We start from the raw sequence: 25628 nt of genomic DNA, 5'->3' as shown, positions 1-25628 counted from the left end.
TAGGGAAAGTACTGTGTCTATGAAGTAGTATAGCAAATGTAACATAGTATAAGCTGTAGTATCATTTAATGGCATTTTTGACACTCGGAGGATTTATTCTTTCTAGCAAAAAGTAGCAACTCGAATTTCTTTTTCTTAAAGTTGGTGAAACTTTTGTGATCGATATATCAAACTATTTTATCAAATATTTCTTTCTTCTTGCAATCGAAGGTAGTATTTCGAGTGTAAAAGGTTGATGTAGTATTAATATAGCAGTTTGAAGTGATCCATGAACGTAATACAGATTTGTTAACTATTACCCAAATTTTTCAGATCGAGCTTGGAATTTCGAAATAGATATTAAGGTAAGGAGATTACTATATACACATATGTATATGAAATTAAGCTTAAATCCAATTATGTAATTTCATTAATGATTATTAAATTTTTTAGGCAGAGATTGAACGGCTCTTTGACGAGAACGTCAGCTATTATAGGCGATAAATTTTCATTATCTCCCGTGTCATCAATTTCGCGGCGCGGAAATTCATCGTTGCCCGAGCTGCGTGAAAAATATCCAGGCCAAAGGGAAGGAAGGAGTAAGAGAAATGGAGAGAGAGGGGGAGGCGTAGGGAGAAAGGGAAAAATGGAGGAAGAAAAATGTGAGAGAAATAAAAGAGAGGAGACCGAAAAGCGAGCTGTTCGTATCAGGGTGAGGAACGTATAGACAACTTTGAAGTGGATACATGAATAAAAAATATGCAGCTAACACGCGTCGACCTATTTCGGCTTCTTCCCTCTTACTTTCTTCTAATGATGAATATTAAAAAGGGAATAGTTGGTGAAATATCGGGGCCATTTATCGAGCAGGAATTTCTAAGGGACGATTAATCGAATAGCGTGCCGTGTTGCTCGATGCATCGATCCTTCTTCTATTTCCTTTCCATCAACGTCGATAACTTCTCGAAGGAACCTCTACTTGTAGACTCGGCTCGTAATTTTTTAAAAATTAAATTTGCGTTTGTTCATAGTAAAAAAAGAAAAAAAAAACAAAAAAATTGTATCGATAATAATATAATAATACCATTTCGTGTTTTTCGTATTTCGTTTCGCGTTTCATGCCAGAGCACAGTGGATGGATAACAGTGTAAAAATGTCGCGAATTTTATATGCACAGCCTGACACAATAATCCGCAGGTTTTAAAAGATAAATGGGACAGGCATCGCGAGTAGCATTCCCGTTATATTATATTACTATTCAGACTAAGCACTGTCTTATCACTGTACCGAGATGCTAATGGAGGGTGGAAATGACAGGGATGAGCGAGAATTATATCTTCGAGCAGCATGCTCCAGTGAGCCAATAGCATACGTTTAAACGGCATAACTATCGCAACTCGAAACTAACAAGACTTGCTCGAGGAAGCAGACTAGATGAAACAAACGACCGAGAACTTAAACACTTTCTATATAATATTACACATTCGGAAATTCATTCTCTTAAACCACAAGAACGACTGGAACCTAAGCCAAAAATTTAAATACTTGTAAAAACCGATACATCATTTTCATCAAATCACAGAAATCTCTATTTACCCCCAATCTACCCTAATCTTCCATACACGTACCACGTACAAACAAATATTCACCCCCTCGAAGCACACGATATCCACGCGAAAATTTCTTGTCCGAACTATCCAAATACGAACTTCAATCTCCCTTTTAATTTCCCAGCTTCACCCCCTGCCTCACCCCCCAAAGCAGCAAGACCGGACACCCCACGCGAAGCTCGGGAAGAAGATGAAGCAGGAGTAGTAAATCAGACGAAAAATCGGAAATCAGGGAAGAAAGAAATTCGCGAATGACAAGTACGATGACGATATTCCAAGGAGGGTGGTCGATTCAAACTCACCGCCAGTGTCCTCGCGCGAAAGTTCCACCACCCTGAGGCCAGCTGGACGAACACTCGTGCGGAGCGCGGCTCGCACTGAGCTCGCACGCGAAATGAATCCGGGGCCCTCGTGTTCCTTCCACTTGCTCTCCTCCCTCGGCTTTCCAGCTACGTCGGCCACGATGCGCAACCTCGGAATATTTATGCCACCACCCGCTTCCGTGCCACCCTCCAGCCTAGCCGAACGAGCTGTTCCGAAACGAAAATTGTTTCACGACTCGGTGGGACCCCTTCCTCCGCTCTACCCCCGTCCGCGACCCAACAAATCTTCTTTTCTTATGCAAATAAACCAACGATCGGTATTTTCCACGTTCCACGAAACTCGTGGCTGGATTAACGATGTTAACCATGCTAGGGTTCGGTCGTGAGGGTAATCCCGAGTTTCAGATGTTTCGTTGGACAAGGATTCGAGAAAAAATTGCAGCGTTTCGATCTGCTGAAGAACAATTTGAAAGGTTCTCAGAGGAAACGCGGTGATCGAGTCGGGGGTAGATGTGGGGTTGAGGATGGTTTAAAATGGGTTCTTCTGGTGCTGGGTGGTGGCGAGGATTTTGGGATTATGGGAAGTTCGAGTTTTTTCGGGTGTTCGAAGTGGTTGAGGAAATTTGGGAGTAGTAAATAGTAGGTGACAATTTTAACCGACAATTCGGGTTTTAACCCTTTGCACTCGAAAGGCGCCTCTCAGTCACCATTTAATTAGATTCTAAAGATGGATGTTAATTAAAATATCAAATTTATAATTACCCAACGATGCGTGGAATATCGAAGTAAAATAACTCTACGTGTTAAATTGCATACGATTTATTATTTACCGTTTTAGAAATAACGTTGACCTTATGGCAGAAAGTCTTCGAATTACGATTTTCCTGTAACGACAAAATCGCCGAGTGCAAAGGGTTAAGTAAGAGAAATTTGAGAATTTGGAGGATATAAGGTGATACTAAAATTAATTTCATACGAGTTTTTTTCCACTGCTGCATATCGCTGATTAATAGTTTAGGAAAAAGTTTAAGATCCCTGAGTATTGGAAATTAGTGTTAGTAATTAATGACAGAATTTATTGTTAATAAATGATACCTAGTTAATAATTTCTTTTTTGTTTTACTGCTTGTCATCGAGTACTTGCAGTTATAAACTATAGACAGTTATAAATATTGGAATTTTATATACTTAGTTTAAGTATTTGGAATACAGTTAGAGTGCTTTTTAATTCTACAAAGTATCTGAGATCTTCTTCTACTTTGAAGTGTGATATCTGTGTTAAGATTTTGTGAAGAGTGCAAAATTTAATTAAATCTTCGTTGAAATATTTCCGGGCTCTGTATTTTTATAATAATAATAGATGAAGAATTGAATGCGTTGTTTTAGGTTATATTTATTCGTTTATTTCTGTCGTAGTTATATCACGTGTTATTCAGGGCACGGTAGTTATCCGGCAAATCAAAATTTAGGAAGATATTGAAACGCTTTTCAGAAAATGGGAAACGCTTTCTGCATTGTTTCGAGAATAATTAACAGCACAGGCAGACAATAATAGCGAAGAAATAAATAGCGTATTCAAATGCTCACGTGGAGCAGATGCTTCGCAGCTGCAGTAGAGCGTGCCCGTCTATGGTCAGACGCGTGCAAACAGGTGGAAAACTCGAATTAAAGATAGCATCTTCTGCGTATGAAATTTTCCTTCAAGTTAATACGCAATCACAATTTTACAGCTTTATAACAATCAAATTTCACTCGACGCGTCTTAAAAGTTGTTAACAAACTTTTTCAAAAAATAAAATTCCTTTAATTAAACAATCTACGAAATACACGATTCTCTAAAATAGTTTAAAAAGACACTTTCCCTTATTACGAAAATATAACACTATCTTAATATAAAACCCAAACTGAGACAACAAACTATTTTTATTAACATCTACGTCATCCTATAGCTAAAAAAATATTTTTCGACATAACATTCGATCATATTTTTTAAAAGGAACTCTTCAAAAATAATTCCCAAAATATTTATTACAAAAATCCGAGTGTTACAATAATCGATACTCCTGGAACCTTCGAGAGACCGATGAAAATAGAAGTTTGATCCTATAGCTAAAAATATATTTTTCGATATAATATTCGATCACATTTTTTAAAAGGAACTCTTCAAAACTAATTCCCAAAATATTTATTACAAAAAGCCGAGTGTTACAATAATCGATACTCCTGGAACCTTCGAGAGACCGATGAAAATAGAAGTTCGATTGGAAAACGAAATAAAAACGCAGGTTTTTAATACAAAATTATTCTGCGTGTGAAAAAGAAAAAGAGAAAGATGGGGAACGTAATTTATCTTTGCTCCAGTGATTTTCAAATATAACCCGAGAACGTGACGATAGTCCATCGATCTTCGATTTAGCCGAGATAAATCGCTGAAATCGCAAGACCTGATTTCTTTCACTGCCAAATCGAATTTCCATGAATATTTCGCTCGCCAATCGCGGGGGAACATTTTTAACCCGCGACTGGATGGTCCGCGTGAACGAATTCATCATCACGCGATATTCCCTTGCAACGCGTTTCTATGTAACGCTATATCCACGGCGTAAGCGGCCACGTGAACAGGGGAAGACGGCGAGTGTACGTTAAATATTATGCCGTGGCTGGGTTGGTTAATTGGTCAGAGCAAGCCAGTTAGTTTCATTACGTTACCTCCATCTTCGTGGGTTTCGCACAATGGAGGCCTCGTCCAGTATCGGGGCCACTAGGCCTGCGTGTATTCTACAGCCTCTTTATCGGAACGAGACATATTTCCCGACCAAATTCCATGAAAGCCTCAACCTTTCACTGCATTTTCCTACTCGATATATTTCGACGAATTAATTTTAACGAATGCTTTCAATAGCAATGAGACTCAAATTTGGCAACTCTCAGAAATTAAAATTGCTTTGAGAACGGTACTATGATATTCGAATGAATCAGTTTAGTAATTTTAGTGACATAATTCTCGTAATTATTATTTGGTAACAGGTGAAGCAAGTTTGGTAATTTTCTGAAAACTGAAATTAGTTTTAATAATAATATATGATATTTGAATGGGTTAATTTAGTAACTTTAGCAACTTGCAATATTTTCGTGAATTAGTTCTAGTAATTTAATTATAGTAACTATCTTTTGGTAATATGTGAATCGAACCTTTTAGAATACCCTTGTAAATTATTTTAGTAACTTTAATAACTTAAAATATTCGCGCGAATTAATTTTAATAACTGAATTGTAATAATTACATTTTAATAACAGATAAATCAGGTTTAGAAACTGTTTGAAAACTGAAATAAATTTTAGTAGCGATTTATTTAATTTAATTTAATACCTCGAACTACGTGTTGCCATAATATCTTACATTCGTCGATATTCCGAGTATCCTATAATCTTGACATAAATTTAAGTGTTCGCTATTAGAATCGGATTAATCGACTAATTTCCTGTCGCACACCTAATTCAACAACCATACTAAATCATCTGACAAAGATCGAAGATGCCTCTGCAATTATAAATATTGTATTTATAAAATCTTACTATTTCATCATTATAAAGAAACATTTCCATAAACAATTGACAGAATCGTGAATGAAAGGTACACATGCTTCACAGTCATCGAATAAATCCTGCATTGCATCCCCGATGGATACACGACGAACCCTCTCAAAGGATGTTCCAGTCTACGCCCATGCACATAGCCCTCGAACGCACAATTTTTCGATTCCATTTCCCAGCCTCCTCCGCAACCTCTTTTCCGATATACAACTAAACTACTCAATCTTCCATTTCCTTCCTCCACTTGTAAACTGTTCCCCAACATCGTCTAGCCTTTCTCGATCCTCCTCTCCGATCGTTCGATCCTCTTCCTCGATCAGACAGGTTCACTCGAACGCAGAATTCTCATCACGACGACGATCCAGCACGCTACACGCATAAAAATCAGCCAACCAACGCGTAACTGCCGTCATGCTCTTTGTCCTCCATCAAACTCCTTTTCTCCCAGGTAGAAATAAGAAGAAAACAATTTTTAAAAAATGCAGAGAGAGAGAAATGCAGCGAGGAATATACGAGAACAGAGAAGACAGACGATGCATGCATGCAGAGTTCTACGATTTTGAGTAATCGAAAAGTCACGATTTTGACAAATTTTTATTTTATAAACGCCATTTTTCACATCGAATGTAACCATAAGTGATACGTGTGATAATTATATCGCGAATTATTTATTTATGTACGTATGGGAAGGAAAAGTACGAACAGCAGCCAATCTTGTATTCAAAGAAAAGAAAAAAAAGGAAATTATGCGAATGAGATAAAATGCAAATGGACGTTAGAAAGTGAAGACTCACGATAGGCGTTTTTCCTTGGAAACAGAGAAATATGCTCTGCCCGAAGGATCGTGGAGGGCATCGTTAATGACCCACTCTAAGTGGCGAAGAATTGCACGCTGGCACGCTCTCCGCGTACCCTGATCGAATGCAGGGCCTCTAAAATGCGACTACTACGCGTCCGCAAGTTTTGTTATCGTTGCCAGAGCGAGGTGACAGAGCTTAGTGCAAGGTTAGTCGGCGATGAGTGAAGTGGCAATCCTCTCCGCGGCCATTGTTCTTCGGTAGCGGCCAGGACCAGGAGGATTTCAATCGAATTCCTGCCGTGAGTACACTACACTACTGTCCACTAGCTGGAATATTTCTGAAAATCAACGTTACCTGAGTCGACTTGATTTCTCTGGAGAATTTCATAGGATTCGCCCGAATCGCTGGATTCTATGGATTCGGAGTCTCTTTGGTGTATCGAACGAGCACGATCGAGGGGTGAGATCGATGTCTAAGTACTCTTTAGAGATTAAAGGTTTCGCGAATGTCTCAGAGCCGATTTCTCTTGCAAAATGTCGCTTTTCCTTGGGTGCTATGAGTGATACTGATATTCTGCTTCTTTTTAATCTTCAATTATTAGAACGGATATTCGAGGACGAGGAGAAATAACGCAATTAATACCAGGACTATTAAATTGGTCAGACTGACAGGTTCCATATGTGTATTTTATTGTACATTTATCGAAGTCTGAGTACTCTTTAGAGATTAAAGGTTTCGTGAAGACCTGAGAGTCGATTTCTCTTATAAAATATCCCTTTTTTTGAGTTCTACGAGTGATACTGACATTCTGGTTCTCTGTAGTCTTCAGTTTTTAGAATAGATATTTAAGAACGTGGAAAAATAACGCAATTAATACCAGGGCTATTAAATTGGTCAGACTGACAGGTTCCATATGTGTATTTTATTGTACATTTATCAAAGTCTGAGTACTCTTTAGAGATTAAAGGTTTCGTGAAGACCTGAGAGTCGATTTCTCTTATAAAATATCCCTTTTTTGAGTTCTACGAGTGATACTGACATTCTGGTTCCCTGTAGTCTTCAGTTTTTAGAATAGATATTCGAGAATGAGGAGAAATAACGCAATACTAGGGCTATCAAATTGGTCAGACTGACAGGTTCCATACGCGTATTTTATTTGCACATTTATCGAAATACGCAAATGCTTTTAGCGGAATTGAGGTTCGTGCTAGTGGAATAGAAATGCGTGTGATCCTGTGTCCCTATTTATTTTCGTTACGCAGTGTATCCAGTTACACATTACAGGTCGGTGGTTCTAGTGTTAAGAGGAAGTCGTTAGGTCGGTGGAAACAGGCTTCGTGGAAACGATTAACTGCATCTTCCGTTGCTTTGCGTTCAACTCTGATTAATCCCGACGAATGTGGGCAGTAATTAAGACACTTGTTGGAGAAAAGTTCTTCGCCTTTGGCTAATCCGGCGTGAAGAGGGAACAATCTCGATCGGTGACTCGAAATTTCGTTGATATTGTATCCCAATATCGAACTCGACGAATCGTGTTTTCCATCAAAGAAACCTCTCGTGAGTCTCGACTACCGATTAAAAATTTTTCTTCGAGTTTATAAATTTTGAACAGCATCCGCAATATTTTCCCATCAATTGGGAGAAACCCTTGAAAAAGTGCCTGGAATCAATCTTAAATCGGAAACCAAACTCTTCCGTCAATTTCACGAATTTTAAACATCATCTGTGAGATTCTTTCACCCATTCGAAGAAATTCTTTCGACCGATTTGCCTTGAGAATTGTTTCTGAACCAACCCCATACCCGAAACTAAAAATTTCCCTTGAAAAATTGTCTGGAATCAACCTTAAATCGGAAACCAAACTCTTCCGTCAATTTCACGAATTCTAAATATCATCTGTGAGATTCTTTCACCAATTCGAAGAAATTCTTTCGACCGATTTGCCTTAAGAATTGTTTCTGAACCAACCCCGTACCCGAAACTAAAAATTTCCCTTGGAAAATTGTCTGGAATCAACCTTAAATCGGAAACCAAACTCTTCCGTCAATTTCACGAATTCTAAATATCATCTGTGAGATTCTTTCACCAATTCGAAGAAATTCTTTCTACCGATTTGCCTTGAGAATTGTTTCTGAACCAACCTCAGACCCGAAACCAAAAATTTCCCTTGGAAAATTGTCTGGAATCAACCTTAAATCGGAAACCAAACTCTTCCGTCAATTTCACGAATTTTAAATATCATCTGTGAGATTCTTTCACCAATTCGAAGAAATTCTTTCGACCGATTTGCCTTGAGAATTGCCTCTAGATCAACCCCAGTCCCGAAACAAAAATCTTCGCCCATCGTGACGATTTTTGCACGCTGACTGCGATATTTCTCCGTCAATTAGAAGGAAATCGACCGACCAAACTCCTTCGAGAATTGCCTCGATTGTGACTGTGGATAAAAAGGGGGAAAAAAAAGAAAAATTCGCAGCAAATCACACGCATTGTCCCAGCGAATCGTGATCCCTTGGCTTATCCAGTGACGGGACTTTCCAGGTAAATCGATGAAAAGCAGGGAAGCCCGCGGAACGGGACAACAAAATAAATTGAGAAGATTAATAGCAATCACCACGTAGGTCAGGTTACACCATTGTTTGACCTCCCTCCTAAACTTCGAAACTGGGTTGCATAACGCGGCCGGGGCACGAGCTCAGCCCTTGTCACGGGTTAAAGTTTCGCCGATGATCGACGAAAGAAAGGCACAGACGTTTTGCCAGAGCGTTTCAGGCGAATTAACACTGGAAGCTGGAATTGCATCGGGTTGTCTACGTTAATTCGCGCGGCGTTCGAGGCCGCTCGTCAAGCGGAGACGCGGAAATTCGAAGCGGAGATCGAGGGGAGCTTCTTCGGGGAAAAGTTTCTGCTCCGGATGGGACATGGACTTTTAAACGAAGCTTGTAATTTCTTCTCTATTGTATTCCGCGCAGTTTTGTCTTTTCTTCTTCTTCTTTTTTCGCGGATTTGGTGTTGTAAATAGATGGTTGTTTTTGGGGAACGCGATTCGTTTCGAGTTGAATTTTTCATTGTCCACAGCTCGGGGATACGGGGAGCTTTTTAATTCATTGAATCGGGGATCTGGGATTTTAATTGTTGAAGAGCCTGTTGGGATTAATTCCGTGCTTCTTTGTCCCTCCTTTTTTTATTTTTTTCAGACGAATAGAATTATTTTATAAGTTTGGAGATAATACGAGGGAATTGTTTAATAGGTTTGGAGATAATTCGTAGTTCAATCCGTAGTCACGTCTTTATATAAATTATTTTGGCATACGATTTTTAAAAATCTTTTAAAATACAAATTCAGATAATTGTACAGTATCGTACTGTATTTGCAAAACTCACCCAACCTCTGCTATTTTTTATAAATTTATTAGAAATTTATAGTCCTATTTATAGAAAAATTAACTTCATTTTATCCAGTTTACCTGCTCTATAAATTTCTAAATTTCTGACGACCTGTATATATAATCCTGTAAATTTTCTATTCACGAATTCCGATGATTATTATTACTCCTATAATTATTATTACACGATTATTATTATACAAATTATTTCTATATTTCCAGTATTCGCTGAATCCAGACAATCTACTTTGAAAATTTATCAATTTTGAGAGAAATTGAATCCGGAATTTTTATTTACCATATTCTACGATCGTCTGATAACTGAGGTACACGATTGCATAATGAAGTACACATACCTTTGTTCTATTTATAGCAGAAATCTCAATGACTCCACGAATCATCGCTGACAAACAAAATTCCTTTCGACACGTTCACGTTCTTTCGCGAGTTATTATACCGGCAACTAATAATCGCAAAGATTGGTATTATAAAATTAAGCTCGCCATCATGGCTCATTATCTCAATTGGCGTTTAACACCGGTACCAAAAATACTTGGTTCGTCATTCGCGTGGCCAGTCCTTTAAGAATCGCGCTGCATCGAAACTTTGCGTGCATTGCACGACAACCTGAACTGTCATTCGAAGATACGCAATTGTTCCGTATTCCCATCTCGTCCAAAATTCAAACTCGGCTCTGTGGCATTAATTCCCGAGTGAAACAGCGAGCAGAAGTCGTCTTACACGTACGATGCAGGGCCGTACGAATTTACGACTCGTTAGTTCGAACTGCATTCAACAAGTAGGTGATAGGTGAATATGAGAAAGCTAGGAAAATATTGCTCTAGGATAACATATTTATCGATGTTAACTGTCTAAAACACCAAATATAGAAAATTAAGAATATTAAATAAAATATTAAATAAAAAATATTAAATATAACCTCTGAATATTAAAATATTAAATATCGCGTGTAATAATTAAAACGCCTTTGCACTCGATGATTTTTTGGCTAAAGAAGAGTATAAATTCAAAGATTCCCTACTACAAAACTAACGAAACTTTTTTGAACAGTAAATAAAGAATAGTATAATAATTACCGCGTAGAATTAATTGATTTCGATACCTCGAGCACTGTTACATTACCTTAAATTTGATATATTAATTAGTATCGGTCTTCCAAATTTTATAAAATGGTGACTGGGGGTCGTCTTTCGAGTGCAAAGGGTTAATATTAAAAATACTGCAAATTATTAAATATAACGCGTAAAAATTGAAATATTAAATATTATTTCAAATGTTTGATACTAAAAATATTCCAAATTTAACTATAGCATTATTAAATATACCGTTTAAAAATTGAAATATTAATCATTACGTTTATATTACGTTTGGAATATTTTACAAACGTTATATTCAATAATGCTACATTTAAATTTGGAATATTTTTACTATTAAACGTTACGTTTCGATACTATGTCGACTGCTTTTTCCCCTGCTTCTTATGGAAGAGATTGCAAAATTCGCTGAAATGGGGCGACTAATCTGCTAATCCAGCAACTTGAAATATTTTAACGAGCGAATGGTGTGTTTCTTTTATGAAATTGTCGACCAGTGTGGAATTGTCAAGTGAAATGTTCACGTGAACAATGGCTGTCGTGGATATTTTTGAGTTTTTCGATAATAACCTGATTTAATAGCTAGAAAACTCGTCATCGCAGAGATGATACTGGAAAAGACTATGTACTTCCTGAATTACAATAATATAAGAAAAATTCATCGATTCTACGCATTTATATAGTAACAAATTGAATATTAAAAGAAATCAGTAAATCTTTCATATGTACCCTTCCGCCATTTTAAATATTTTTCTACACGAAGTTTATTGACTTTCCGAAATAGAATTTTTCGTCGATCCAAGGGTAAAAATTAATTATACATTCTTACTGCAATTATTAGAAACTGAAGAAAGAAAATGGCGCAAGATGATGGCCTAGAGATACAATATAGCCACAGGAGTTCAAGTTGCGTGCGGTTACGAAAAGCTAGAAACGTATGGATTCTGCGTATCTTTCGCGAATCTCTGAATCGAGATAAAAATTGTTATAAAACAGTGATACATGAGTCAGTACGGGAAGATCAGGTATTATTTTTCCAAGTAATCTTATGTAACCTTCGCCTGCGTGGAATGTACACCGAGTTTGCGTTAAAGAATTCAATTCGCGAAAGTTTGCGATTTACGATTCGAGTATGGCAATCGATATGTCGAAGGAAATTAAAAAAAGATTGGAGGAAAAAGAGAGACGCGTATCAAGTATGGCAGGTATCGACTATGAATCCTCAGACTCGAAACGGATATCTGTCAAAGGGAAAATGGTCGCAGAGAAGTAAGTTTCTTGTAACATTCTTCTACCTCAACGCGAAGCTAGTTCTTCGACATTTAATATTCCCTGTAATTAAAAATAAAATTAGTTATTCGGTATTTGCGATTCTCCTTAACGCGATGATATTTTCCAACGTGATATATTCATCCGTCGATTCGATATAAAAATATTTTCCTAAGATTTTCCTCGAAGTGATTTTTCCTTTAGCTTGACGTAAAATATTTCCTCGATATTCCTCTTTCGACTCGATATAAAACTACTTTTCCAATATTTTTTATTCCATTCGATATTAAATTTCTTCTCCGATATTCAACGTTTAACTCTATGTAAAGGTATAGCGCTTTTAGGATAGATATTCTTCGATTTACAATACCGGTTTCTTAACACTCCTCCTATATCGCGATATAATCTCTCCCTAGAAACTCTACTTCCATTTCAGACAAAATTTCTGTAAGATTCTTTTCTCCTAACTCGATATACAGACACAATTTTTGCCGACATTTCCTGTTGAATCAAACATAAAATTACTTTAATTTTCTGTAATAATTCCTCGTTTCTGTACGAAATTACAATCAACGACAAACATTCTTCAACTTTACGAAATTACGCTACGATATTTCTTCTCTAACTTAAAACGGACTTGTAATATTTTACCAATGTTGACATAAAATTACCTCCTTGGCAATTCTTCTCCAATTCTCGCATAAGAATATTTCCAAATAATTCTTTCTCAAAACCCAAACCAAACTACGTCTGCAATATTCCTTTACCCCTTTTAACATAAAACTATTATTAAAATAATTCTTTTTCCCAAAACGAACTTGTAATATTTTACCAATGTTGACATAAAATTACCTCCATACCAATTCTTCTCCAATTTTCGCATACGAATATTTCCAAATAATTCTTTTTCAAAACCCAAACCAAACTACGTCTGCAATATTCCTTTACTCCTTTTAACATAAAACTATTATTGCAATACTCCTTTTTCCCAAAACGAACTTGTAATATTTTACCAAGGTTGACATAAAATTACCTCCTTGACAATTCTTCTTCAATTTTTGCATAAGAATATTTCCAAATAATTCTTTTTCAAAATCCAACCCAAACTATGCCTGTAATATTCCTTTACTCCTTTTAAGATAGAACCATTACTTCGATAATTCTTTTTCCCAAATCATTTTCCAAATTATTTCCCTTCTTTCAGCCTGATGCACAACTACTTCCTCAACGTTGTCTTACAGCCTAGCACCAAATTACCCAACATTCTCCCTGCGATTGCACAGAGAAGTAAGCCTGCCGCTGCACTTGGAAGTAAGTGGCTGGCAAAATATCAGGCGATAAGGAATTGTCGGCAAAAAACCGTGTGATTTATGTTGCGCACGTTCGTAGCCGACGCATTGATCTGGAAACTCATTAAACAGGAGGATTACGGGCATATTTGCGGGTGCGCCGCGCGCGGAATACAAAGCGACGTGCACCGCGGATAGGTTCGGCGTTGTCGAGCATCGGGGGGCACAATGCAGCTTGATTATCCGTGTGATTTTATTCGAGGCTCGAATTTCCACCAGGCCAGGCTGTATACCGCGTTTACGAGACCGGTTTGCCATCGAGAAAGTGGCGGATGAACCGGTGTACGCGTTCGTTCGCGCAATTTTCCTCAATTGACACCGTTTTACCAGATGGCCCGCGAGTTTACGTAACTTTCCTAGCATGGATTTGACACAGGAAGTCGCGGACGTCTATAAATCAATCGTTCGACGATCGATCGATTTTAAAGTAAGCTTAAATGGTGTTAGATACGCGTTAAGTGGCCGGCCCGTCTGCCGGAAATCGAGCTGGCGACGGGAGCCTCCGAGTTTCTCAAGTGTTAGATTGTTTTAAATGGCGTGACGCGGATGCTGCTCGCTTCTACAATGCAGAAACGCTGCTTTCTGTACGGACAGATGATTTCCGAGCTTCTCGCGGAATGTGGGGCATCGTTGCACTCCGCGTATGGGGTTCCGTTCGAGATCGAGATTATGGGGTTCGCGATTTCGCAACGGGGTATAGCCGAAGACCGTTCGTAGGTTTAAGACGGTTTAGTTTGGATTGATAGCCGGTGTTAACGGGATTCTGGGAGTTCGTGACGCGATCGAGAAGCTTGGTATAATTTACGTAGCTTGTGAAAAGACTTGTATAATTATCAAATATACGGAATATACTAAACTAATGATTTTTTAGCATAAATAGATTAATACGGTTTAAGACGGTTTAGTTTGGATTGATAGCCGGTGTTAATGGGATTCTGGGAGCTCGTGACGCGGATCAAGAAGCTTGATATAATTTACGTAGCTTGTGAAAAGACCTGTATAATTATCAAATATACGGAACATACTAAATTAATGATTTCTTAACATAAATAGGTTAATACCTTTTTGTAAAGGATATGAAGGAGCATCAGCTGATGTAATAAAAAATATGATTCCATTTAAAAAAATATTAATGACCTTCATATGTCCTTTACACGTCCTTCTACAAAGAAATTAGTACCATCGGAATATGTACCTTTCTCAAAACCATTCAACTTCATCTGAAACATTTTTCACTATGCGTAATAATAACGACGTATATCTAGATAGCAATACGTGGTGATCCACCCTGTATATTTGGTTAAAATTCAGTTAAGATTCTAATTTTAGTTAGTTCCACAATTTTAGGTTTAGTTGATATTTGCATAAAATTCTAATTTTCGTGGATCCTAAAATTTTAGTAGTAATTTATACGTGCTAATATTTAGATAAAATATTTATCTAAAATAGTTTACTTAAAGCTTAGATAGAATTCTAATTTTGGTTAATCCTGAAACTACAGGTTTAGATAAAATTAGGATAAAATTGTAATTTAAGGTAGCTCTAGAATTCTAGGTTTAGTTAACATTTAGATAAAATTCTAGATTTGGTTGAAATTTAAATAAAATTCAGATAAAATTGCAGTTTTAATTCTGAAATTCTGAACTTAGCAAAAGGTTAGTTAAAATTCTGAAGCTTCGAAAATTCTCCATTTTGATTGCGAAATATCCTGAATGTATAACTACAACTGATTTCTGTTTACGATTTCGAGGCTTTAATTTCCACCGAAAGTTCAATTTTAATTTCGTTTCAATTTCGGTTTAATTCCATTTCGTTTTATTGCACTTTGATATTGCCCGCGTATTTCCGGTATGTAACTGGAGAGTTTGAAACATTTTCCGCGGCTAATAAAAAGCGTCGTGATAACCACCTGTTCGTGTTATTTCGAAACGCAGACTTTTCCAAACTCGTAGAGCGCAGCTCGAAGCATTCTTTACAAGTATAACCTTTGCAATTTATCTTTCCCAATTTGGTACATGTCGTATAAATTTTATGCCTAGAAGATGAATCACGTTATATGAATCAGCTTATATTTTCCCGTTCCAGGCTTACGACTATAAGGCACTGTTACGATTCTGAACCGTGCACACTGCGGTCGCAAATCCTATCGACTCGTTGAAGCAACGGATACACCGCGCAAATCAAAATCGCATTCTCGGCGAATTGATGTACAGCGAAGTACGTCATAGCAGCTTTTCAAGCCGTTCGAAAATGAAGAGCGAAGCTAATCGTGTCACGACAATATTATACGGGGCGTTGGGGAATAATTCTCGGATACTTAATTGACACTGGACGTGAAATTAATCCCCTTCAAACGAAATATAACTTAATAATTGAGAATAATTGAAATCTATTGTGATATCAACAACGTATACTAGTCGAAATTGTGTAATTGATATTTTAAAAAATATAATTGTACACGAATCCGCGTAAATAAATTATCCTCGCACGATCGCAATCGTTAGAAGCTAAATGTGTTATTAATATTTAACAAATTTTTTAAAATTTGTTATTTAGTTCATAGTAAGTTCAGCGTTGACACGTTGACTGCCATGTACTTTGTATGTCGCGTTCAGGGGGCCACGATAAAATTTCCATTATTTTTAGGATATAGCAACGAATTATGAAGCAATATAAAAAGAACAAAAATAGCGGAAATTATTAATATACCCTATTCAAAATTTCCTATTTATTTGTGTCGAATAAAAACGCTAAATTTATTATTAATATTTTAAAAAATTTTAAATATTCATTCAAGTCACGGTAAATTCAGCGTTAACATTGACTGACACACTTTGTATGTTGCGTTCAGGGGGGGCACGATAAAATTTCCATTATTTTTAATATATAACGACGAATTATCAACCAAAACAAAAAAAGAAGAAAAATATCGGAAATTATTAATATACCAAATTCGAAATTCTTTATTTATTTATAATATTCAAATTTTAAACAGACGGTGAAAATAAAACGATTATTATAAATTTAAAAATGGCTATCACCGGTTACTGGTGACCAGCATAGCAGCCAACGTGTTAATACCCTGCACAAGTATACGCGTTCGTGACTAACAATCGGCTTGGACTTTTCCTCACTTCCGGTCAGAATTCGCGCACTCAGGGTCGGCACTCGCGAGCTCCACTCGCGCGATTAGTCATAATCGCGGTTATCTCATTATGCAACGCCTTCTTTCCCTCCCCATTTACCTGCCAATCGAATTCCCTGTTACCGAGAGGCACTGCTCGACACGGCCGCGTCTCTGTACGCTAAGTGCCTTGAATATCAATGCCTGCGACGTCTGATACAGTTCATTACGCCGATGATGAAATCCTTCACGATCACCGAGGAAAAACACGCCGTAACGAAGGCGTGAGCGCGCGAAACGGGGCCCGTTTCCGCTGCGGACAACTCCTTGCACCATCCTCCGATCTCGAGGAACAGGCTCGGGACCTTCGTTACAGACGTTTCATAAATCCGTAACACGAATGCAGCTCGATAATATTTATATATATTATAAGTCGATAATATTTTTCAAACATTCCACGTATAGTTGGGTAATTTTAAATTTGATATAGGAATTAACATCGATTTTTTAAATTTGATTAAATGCCGACTGAGAGACGGCTCTCGAGTGCAAAAGGTTATACTATATAGTATAATTGATGTATGGTAACTATACAACGCTGTAAAAACTTTCTTACAACCGACTTTTAAGACTTCTGATTAAAAAAGCTCTGTTGACTTCAAACTGAATTTCAATACTCGCCTGCGCCCTTGTACCCTTATTTAAACCTAGCATTCTCTCTGCTTTCATACGTCTTTTCTTCTCGATCACTCATTTCCCACTTGACCTAGCCCTTCATGGGACACGTACTTAAAACACTTGGACGCTTGCCTAAACTTTCGCACTCGGTTCTGTCATAAATATCCCTTGCACGCATATCGTAATGCATCAATATCACTTTCGTCCTATGTCCCAAACAGACTTGACATTCTTTCAGGGCCTCACCCGTTCCAATTCTACACATATAGAGTACGATATATAAGGGGAGTAACGTAACTTGTTTCGAGCACGACATCTTATAGTAAACTCTCCTCCTAAAGTTGGTTAGGACAGTAATTTCGTAAGCAACGTTCCACAAACCAAGAACTACGGTTCTTTACTCAATCACTGAAGAAACGGAAGAGAATCGCGACGATTTTGCGAGGCGAAGGACGAGAAACGAAGAGCCAAGAGCGAAATTCCAGGGAAGAATGAAGCATCGGTTATCGCTCTAACGCATCTCGCGACAAAGGTGCCTCGTTTCCTGCACGGTGTCGCGGGAACGAAAGGAAAAACGCGGGAAACAGAGCGAAGATCCGAAAGCGAGGGGTGGAATTAAGAGGAACGCCGTCGGGTGTTTACAGTGAATCCCGGTGGCGATAAATCCGACCTCCGGTACACTCGAAATTGCTTTTCGAGGATCGCAGCGGATGCAATTAAAGAGGATCACCGTGCGGGTCGTAATAAAATCTCCGAGACTCGGCGTGCTTCCTGGACGAAAGAATCGCTTGCTCGAGCTTGCGAAAAAATTTCCTTGGAACCGTGCATCGCTGGGTAACGGGATTCTGGTAATTCTTTTAATTAATTCGAGATCGAGAAGGCTCCGATTAGGATCGCGATAACCGCGCTAAGATGAAGCACGAGGAGGGCTGTGATAGGGGGTGGCGAAGTGGCAGGGTGTTTAATTAAGGTTGATCGGAAAATTGAACTTACTTAGTTCTCATTGAGTTCGAATTGTAAAATTTGTGATATTTTAATTGGGACGAATATTGGTGTAATTATCGAATTATAATAATGGAATAGTTAGGATCGTAGATTAGAAGAAACATTCCTACTTCTCCTGTTTTTGATTTTTTAATATAGGGTCAAGAAATTGAACTTAGTTTTCCATTGAGTTTTCTGAATACTATACTCTCATTATAAAATTTGTGGTGAATGTTATCGTAATTATCGAATTATAATAATAAAGTAGTTAGGATCGTAGATTAGAAGAAAAATTGCTACTTCTCCTATTTTTGATTTTTTAATATAGGGTCAATAAAGAGAACTTAGTTTGCCATTGAGTCTTCTGAGTGGTGTAGACGCATTATAAAATTTGTGATGAATGTTATCGTAATTATCAAACTATAATAATGGAATAGTCAGGATCATAAGTTAGAAGAAAACTACCAGAACTTCTATTCCCAATTTTTTAATATAATATTTAAAAATTGAATTTAGTCTTCATCGAACTCCCTGCATGTTACATGTGAACGATCAAAATTGTAATTTTATAATTACGACGAATACCAATACCAATTGTTAAATCCTAATAATAAAATATAGTACTCAGGATCATTTGCCAGAAGAAAAATATGAGAAATCATCCACGTTGATCCGGGACGTCTTCTCCAATTACGTCTACGTACCTAACGAATCAGAACACGCGTTCCTTCTTCGTTCATAAGATCTGAACCAGCAACGTTGCCCAGATTGCGAAGCTGCTCGCAAGAGATACGAAAAGTTACGAAGATGGCCACTCGAAAGTTCCCATTAGCCTACTTCAGCCGAGTGCGTTGCCCTCCACGACAACGACGCCCGTACCCGCGAGTGTCGACCAAAATATGCAAACTACCCCTACGTTAGCTGGCTCTTGATGGAAAAACTGTGCGACAAATTGCACGACGAGACTTCCCGAGTAAGTACCGTCGTGAATCGTAAAAAGCAGCAGCATTGTCTCGCCTAGCACGGGACAGAATTTCCCAATTACACCTCTCAACCCTGACCTTTCGAACAGGATAACCCCGGATAACAGGATAATTAACACCGGATGAAAACCACGAAGCAAACGACAGAAGTAAACCGGAATGATCGTTCCGGACGCGAAGAAAACGTGCTCGAGAAAGGGAAAAACCCAGTGGAAGCCTTCGATATTGCCCGAAGTTGGGGCTGCAGTCTAAAGTGGTAGCGTGTGGAGAGGTCGTGGTGGGCTTTTAAGCGATCTTAAGAAAATTAGAGCCCGGAAGGGTGGAAGGATGAAAAGGAGGCTAGCAAATTCGAGGAACAGTGGCTGTGTACAGGCTGTTTTATTGGACGCAAGCGTAAAGGGGAGCAGCCATCGCTGAATGAACGCTTTGGAACCGCTCGTGTGCTGAACAAACATCGGACCAATCTCGGCCTGCTTTCTCGCATCTCCATCCCCTGCACCGACCTTTCATCCCCCGTGGTGGCCGTTTTTTCCACGCTGCTCTCGCGTGATCGAAAGTAGCCCGAAAGTGGAGGGAAGAAAAAGAATTAGGACGGTGGGTAATCGATTAGGGTCGTGCGAGGGATGTTCCTTTGGAACAGGATAGCAAAACAGGGCTCCGAGGTGGTGGCAGGTAGTAATATCGCTGGGAAGTGGCTTTTGAATTTTTGGGCAATTTTTGTAGTTTTATCGAGACCTTGGGATAATCCGGAGACCATGCTTTGGGGTTGGATTTGTACTTTGTTAATGATAAACCTGAAACTATTGGCTATTTTGAAGGAACTGGCGGGGAGAAACTCGTGATGGTACTAAATACCGATTTTAGATCTTTCTTGAAGATTTTTGTTACTTTATTAGTCTCTCGAATTAGTTGTCAAAGTTACCCCTTGAAGATCGATCGTCACTCTATTAATACCGAGCTTACCATAATTGATTATTTAGAAGGAAGCAGTGAAACGAGTTTCTAATAAAAAACAGTATACTTCTAAAAAATAATTTTGGAATTTTTTTTTAAATGTTTCACACGTTCTATTAACCTTTGAGTAATGTAAACAGTCAAAGTAACCCTTTGGAGTTCGATTTCTGTTCGATTAACGCTAAACTAAAGACGATTCATTATTTAGAAAAAAACAAAAATTTTCTTCACAGTAAAATATAGTAATAATGGCAGAAAGTAATTAAAAAATTTATTTTGCGAATTTTTTCAAATTTATTAGCCTGACACAAATTTATTAACAACTTTTTGAAGTGGAATGCCTATGCTATTAAACATAACGAACTCGAATTGTCACGATTATCGTGGATAGGAAAATAAGTCAGGTATGAAACAAAATGGATGCTGTAAAAGTAAAGCATGTTTGAGCAGAGGAAATTTACGACTCGTGGAGTGCTCTGAAGAGCGAGTTTTGTTAAAACGAAGCTCGTTGCGGTTGGAAGTTTTATGAATTCTAGAGCGATGGGAGCAACAGGTCTTACGTTAATTTTTCCACGTTTTCAACTCGTCATTAGGTTAAACGACTCAGACAATTTTGTGCCAATCTAGAACAACCAATCTTTCGTACAAGTATACCTAAAACAGTACGATAAAAATAAAGAAAACATATATAACAATTAATTAATCTCGATAAAACCAAACCTAAATTTCTTCACAAATACATGTTTCTAAAAATTTAAAAAACGGACGCCATTTTGACTACTTCCATACTTCTTCTGCCAAAATAAAATATTATAATAGAATAAGTCTGACTATACCCATCCATTTTCACTAATACTCTTTTCCCTCTCGAATCTTCCTTTTTAATTAAATTTTAAAATTAATTACAAATTTCTCCACGTAAAAATTACCTAGATTCGTGTAAATTATTTCCAACTAATTTAGTAGATACATTTAGATTTCATTCTCACCCGACTCGAGGTCCCAAGTTATGACAAATCTCTTGCGGCGAGGTTAATGAACCATAGTCTGCGTTATATGGGAATTAATACCGGGCACGTTTAATTCCACGACATAAACAGAGAGAAAAGGAAGAATGGCGAGTGAGAAAGGCGTGCAAACTGGCTCGTTGAGCTGAACAACGAGCATATGCATCATCTCTTACACGAACACAATCGAGCGAAGGAAAAGGAGCTTTTAAAGTCGACGACATCTCGATCGGCCCTCTCGAGAGTACCTGATTCCCTTCAACGTTGATACCTATCAGAGAGAAGTAGTTTGAGAGACAGAATTCTCGAGAAATCCTTCGAAAACCCAAGCAGCCGAAGCAGCACCGGAAAACGAGATATTCCAAATCAATTCTGTCCTCCATCTTCTTTCTCCATTACCATCGATACTGCGTCGATACTATCGATATTACATATATACCAGAAAAGAAACAAATCATCTGTGTTGCGCTGCAAGTGATTCTAAAGAAGATTCCAAATTCAATTCTTATTATAAATTAATATTTATGAAGGAGAGAAAAATTTTGTTCCTTTTTCATAGTTTGAAATTTATGAAATTATAATATAATATTAAGTAATATTAGGTGTAATTTAACCCTTTGCACTCGACGATTTTTTGGTTAAAAATGCATAGGAGTTTGAAGATTTTCTACTATAGAGCTGACGATATTTTGTTGAGCAGTAAATAAAAAATTTATAATAATTAACACGTAGAATTATTTGATTTCGATTCCTCTCACACCGTTACATTATCTTAAATTTGACGTATTAATTAATATTCATGTTCGAAATTTTATTAAATGGAGACTGAAGGACGCCTCTCGAGTGCAAAGGGTTAAAATATATTTACAATATATTTTATAATATAGTATAATTATCCTGGCTTGTATTAATTTTGACTCGACGTCCTAATTCGTTCGATTTTCCTTTTATTATTGATATATAAAACCTGGATTGTGGTATTTTAATTTAATTAGACAGGAATATGTTAGAGCAGACGTGGTATACTTTATCGTTAAGGAAAATAAGGAAATAGCGCCTCAGAGTAGGTTCCTGGCTATAAACCAGCTAGAATAGGGTAACAAATCTAACTCACACCATACGGATTTAAATCATTTCGAATTATGATATGTAATCTAGATCCAATTTGCATAAAATCTTGATAAAAATCTTCGAATACTCGTAACTTTCCAACGAATCCTTTCAGATAAAACACACGCTTCAACTTCCGTCTGCTCGACTTCATCGAGATTTATCAAGACACTGTATAAACTCAGCCTCGATCTTATTACACACCGAAATAAATTTTCGCTAAACCGTGCAGTATTTATAACCCCATAAACGCAGGCTATTAAAAGAACGAAATGATATATTCGCTGAAAATATTTACCGAGTGCGCACAGTTCTTATTTAATTACACTTATTGACCATTGCGACACTTTTTTCCCAGCCGAGCTGTAATTTACGCTTGAAATATCACGAGCGCTATGTTTTCGCGTGAATTATCATACGTGTATACGTAATACAGCGCGGCGTAAAATCGAATAACCATACACCCGACGCTAATGATGATCGAGCATGATTTTCTTTCGCGTAATCGGCACATAATGGCACTTTGCCAGGCTAATAAACGTTCTCTAAATCGACCAAGGTTACCGGCTCGATTAAAAACGAAAAACCGCTCGAACGGGCGGCCTGACGTTGAAAAAGCGAATTAAAGTGGCAAGCTCTATCAAGGCCTCTCCAAAAGGAATTTCCAAACGCGGGTTTAATCGTCGAGAACGAGTCACCGGTGGGAACTTACACGCGTTTGCCGATCAGGGTGCGATAATGTGACCTGTTGGTCCGTTCGATGTTGCTATACGTCGATTAATTTGCTCAGAAAACGTCTAATTACTCGAACTGCTTCATTTCATAGATGACTAATATTTGTGATGTGAAATTTTGGATTTAATCGTCGAGAACAAGTCATCGATCGAATTTTACTCGTGTTTGTCGATCAGGGTGCAATAACGTGACCTGTTGGCTCGTTGACTGTTGCTATACTTCGATTAATTTGGTCAGAAAACGTCTAATTACTCGAACTGCTTCGTTTCATAGATGACTAGTAGTTGTAATGTGAAATTTTGGATTTAATCGTCGAGAACACATCATCGATCGAATATTACTCTTGTTTGTCGATCAGGGTGCAATAACGTGACTTGCTGGCTCGTTGACTGTTGCTATACTTCGATTAATTTGGTCAGAAAACGTCTAATTACTCGAACTGCTTCGTTTCATAGATGACTAATATTTGGGATGTGAAATTTTGGATTGAATCATCCAGAACACATCATCGATCGAATTTTACTCGTGTTTGTCGATCAGGGTGCAATAACATGACCTGTTGGCTCGTTGACTGTTGCTATACTTCGATTAATTTGGTCAAAAAACGTCTAATTACTCGAACTGCTTCATTTCATAGATGACTAATATTTGGGATGTGAAATTTTGGATTGAATCATCCAGAACACATCATCGATCGAATTTTACTCGTGTTTGTCGATCAGGGTGCAATAACATGACCTGTTGGCTCGTTGACTGTTGCTATACTTCGATTAACTCGGTCAAAAAACGTCTAATTACTCGAACTGCTTCGTTTCATAGATGACCAATATTTGTGGTGTAATATTTTGGTAATTTTGGACCATGGTCGTGAATCAGTTTGATCGTGACTTTTGTTTCGTGTAATTTTCTTCTGGAAAAACTCTGAATCGCGGTATGAATCTTCTATATAAACTCTTCTATCTTCTGTGTAGTCTCGATATATTTATTTGAATTTAGGAAAGAGACATAAACACGTTTCATGCCATTTTATTTCACAGGTTCCGACTGGTATTCGATATCTCGGTGGTTTTGACGTTTGTGCCTTTTGTTTCCTCGGATAAAGGTCTGCATTGCGACGTGAATCACCTGCACACGCTCGGTACGTTCCTTTGGATCGCGTGTGCCACAAGAAAATTTGCAAAAAAACTGCAAATAGAACTAATTTAAGTAGACGTTAACTGGTAATTGGTCATTTCTTGCTAGCCTCTGTCTATGAATCAACGGGATTCTTTGTTAACTAGGAAATCGCAGAGGTGCATCCCCTGACAGATTTGAATCGATCGCGTGTCATGGGAATCGGATTCTGTATTGAAATCGGAGACGAATTAACGTGGTATACATTTCCTTAAATTACATATACATGTACGTACACTAAGACTCATAGATGACGACAAATACAACATTCTTAGATATAAGATAATAGGCTGATATACGAGATCTCTGGACCAGAGACAATTGACTCACAGCTAACAGGTAACGCGTTAAACGACTTCTATTTCAGTTTCAAATGAACTTTTTGCTACTCTTTATCTATTTATCATTGTAATTCTTAAGAAGCGTGTGCTCTGACAAACCTGACGTATTACGAGGATCATGTTCCCTACTCCACTTGAAACCGATCCACCGAGACACCTTCTCTCGATATTTTCCCTTGAATCGCATATACTGCAGGAAACCCCGTTAATAACGAAACGGAACACCCTGAAGCATAAGATTAATGATGATGAACTATATGAAATCTAAAGAGTCTATAATTTGACCCAGAGAGTCCTCGGCCAGAGCTAATTGACTCACAGCTAACAGTAAACACGTTAAACAGCTTCCATTTCAGTTTCAAATGAATTTTTTGCTACTCTTCGTCTATTTATCGTCAGAATCCTGAATAAACTAATGACGTGGCGTGTTTCCTGATGATTCTGATGACGTATCGCGGGAAACAGGTTGTCCATCGCTCTGCCAAGTGGACCAAAGAGGTGTCCTCCCTCGCGTCTTCTGGGAACCACATGTGCAACTGGAATTTCATTTCCGATCGTTGCCTGTCATCCACTCGCTCTCGTGGATGCAGTTTTGACGCAAAACGCGACTCATTGCTTCCATCGAACCGGGTTACCGCATCGTGCAACTGTTTCCCTGAAACTGGGCCGTTTATCGCCACGGCGCTCGTTAAGGAAACACTTCCTGTCCTTGGCTCAGCCGATCGTGGTAGAACGCCTAGTGAACCGTTCGTGATGCCGACGATATTTTCGGAAATTCGTTGGGAAGTTCGTTGAGGTCGGCTATAATCGTCGCTCGTGACGTTATTCTGGATTGCTTTCGTTCAGGCTCCTATTCGCGTTTGTAGATTAATTATGACTCTGGTCTGTCGAATATTTGCGGAAAATTTCGTGGAAATAAATAAATAATAATAGTACATTACTATCTATATACAATTCAACGTGAAAAATTGCTTTTAAAAAATAGTTTCTTTTTTAAAAAATAGTTTAGTTTCATTTCGTAGAATATTTTCCTTATAGTTCGATTGTATTTTTATTTTTTGGAACACAGTTGCGAAACTATTTTCGAAGAATTACGTAGACTCGAAGAGATCGA

General features: G+C 37.8%; 2 protein-coding genes across 2 annotated transcripts in view; one reads left to right on the top strand and one right to left on the bottom strand.

The window, feature by feature from the left end:
- LOC108548541 (glutathione S-transferase) overlaps nt 1–1965 on the bottom strand; it is a 28142-nt gene extending 26177 nt beyond the window's left edge. The window contains exon 1 of the mRNA XM_017901552.1: nt 1892–1965. The gene's annotated coding sequence lies outside the window, so the exon portion shown is untranslated. The remainder of the gene's footprint in view (nt 1–1891) is intronic.
- Nucleotides 1966–6555: 4590 nt separating this feature from the next.
- Nucleotides 6556–25628, top strand: part of LOC108548539 (carcinine transporter) — a 63133-nt gene continuing 44060 nt past the window's right edge. The window contains exon 1 of the mRNA XM_017901546.1: nt 6556–6604. The gene's annotated coding sequence lies outside the window, so the exon portion shown is untranslated. The remainder of the gene's footprint in view (nt 6605–25628) is intronic.

The sequence above is a fragment of the Eufriesea mexicana genome, unplaced genomic scaffold (assembly GCF_001483705.2).
Source record: "Eufriesea mexicana isolate 0111107269 unplaced genomic scaffold, ASM148370v2 scaffold1643, whole genome shotgun sequence".
In the NCBI taxonomy this organism is placed as follows: domain Eukaryota; kingdom Metazoa; phylum Arthropoda; class Insecta; order Hymenoptera; family Apidae; genus Eufriesea; species Eufriesea mexicana.
Note: the sequence above shows the minus strand (reverse complement) of the source record. Positions and strands in the feature narration are given on the sequence as shown.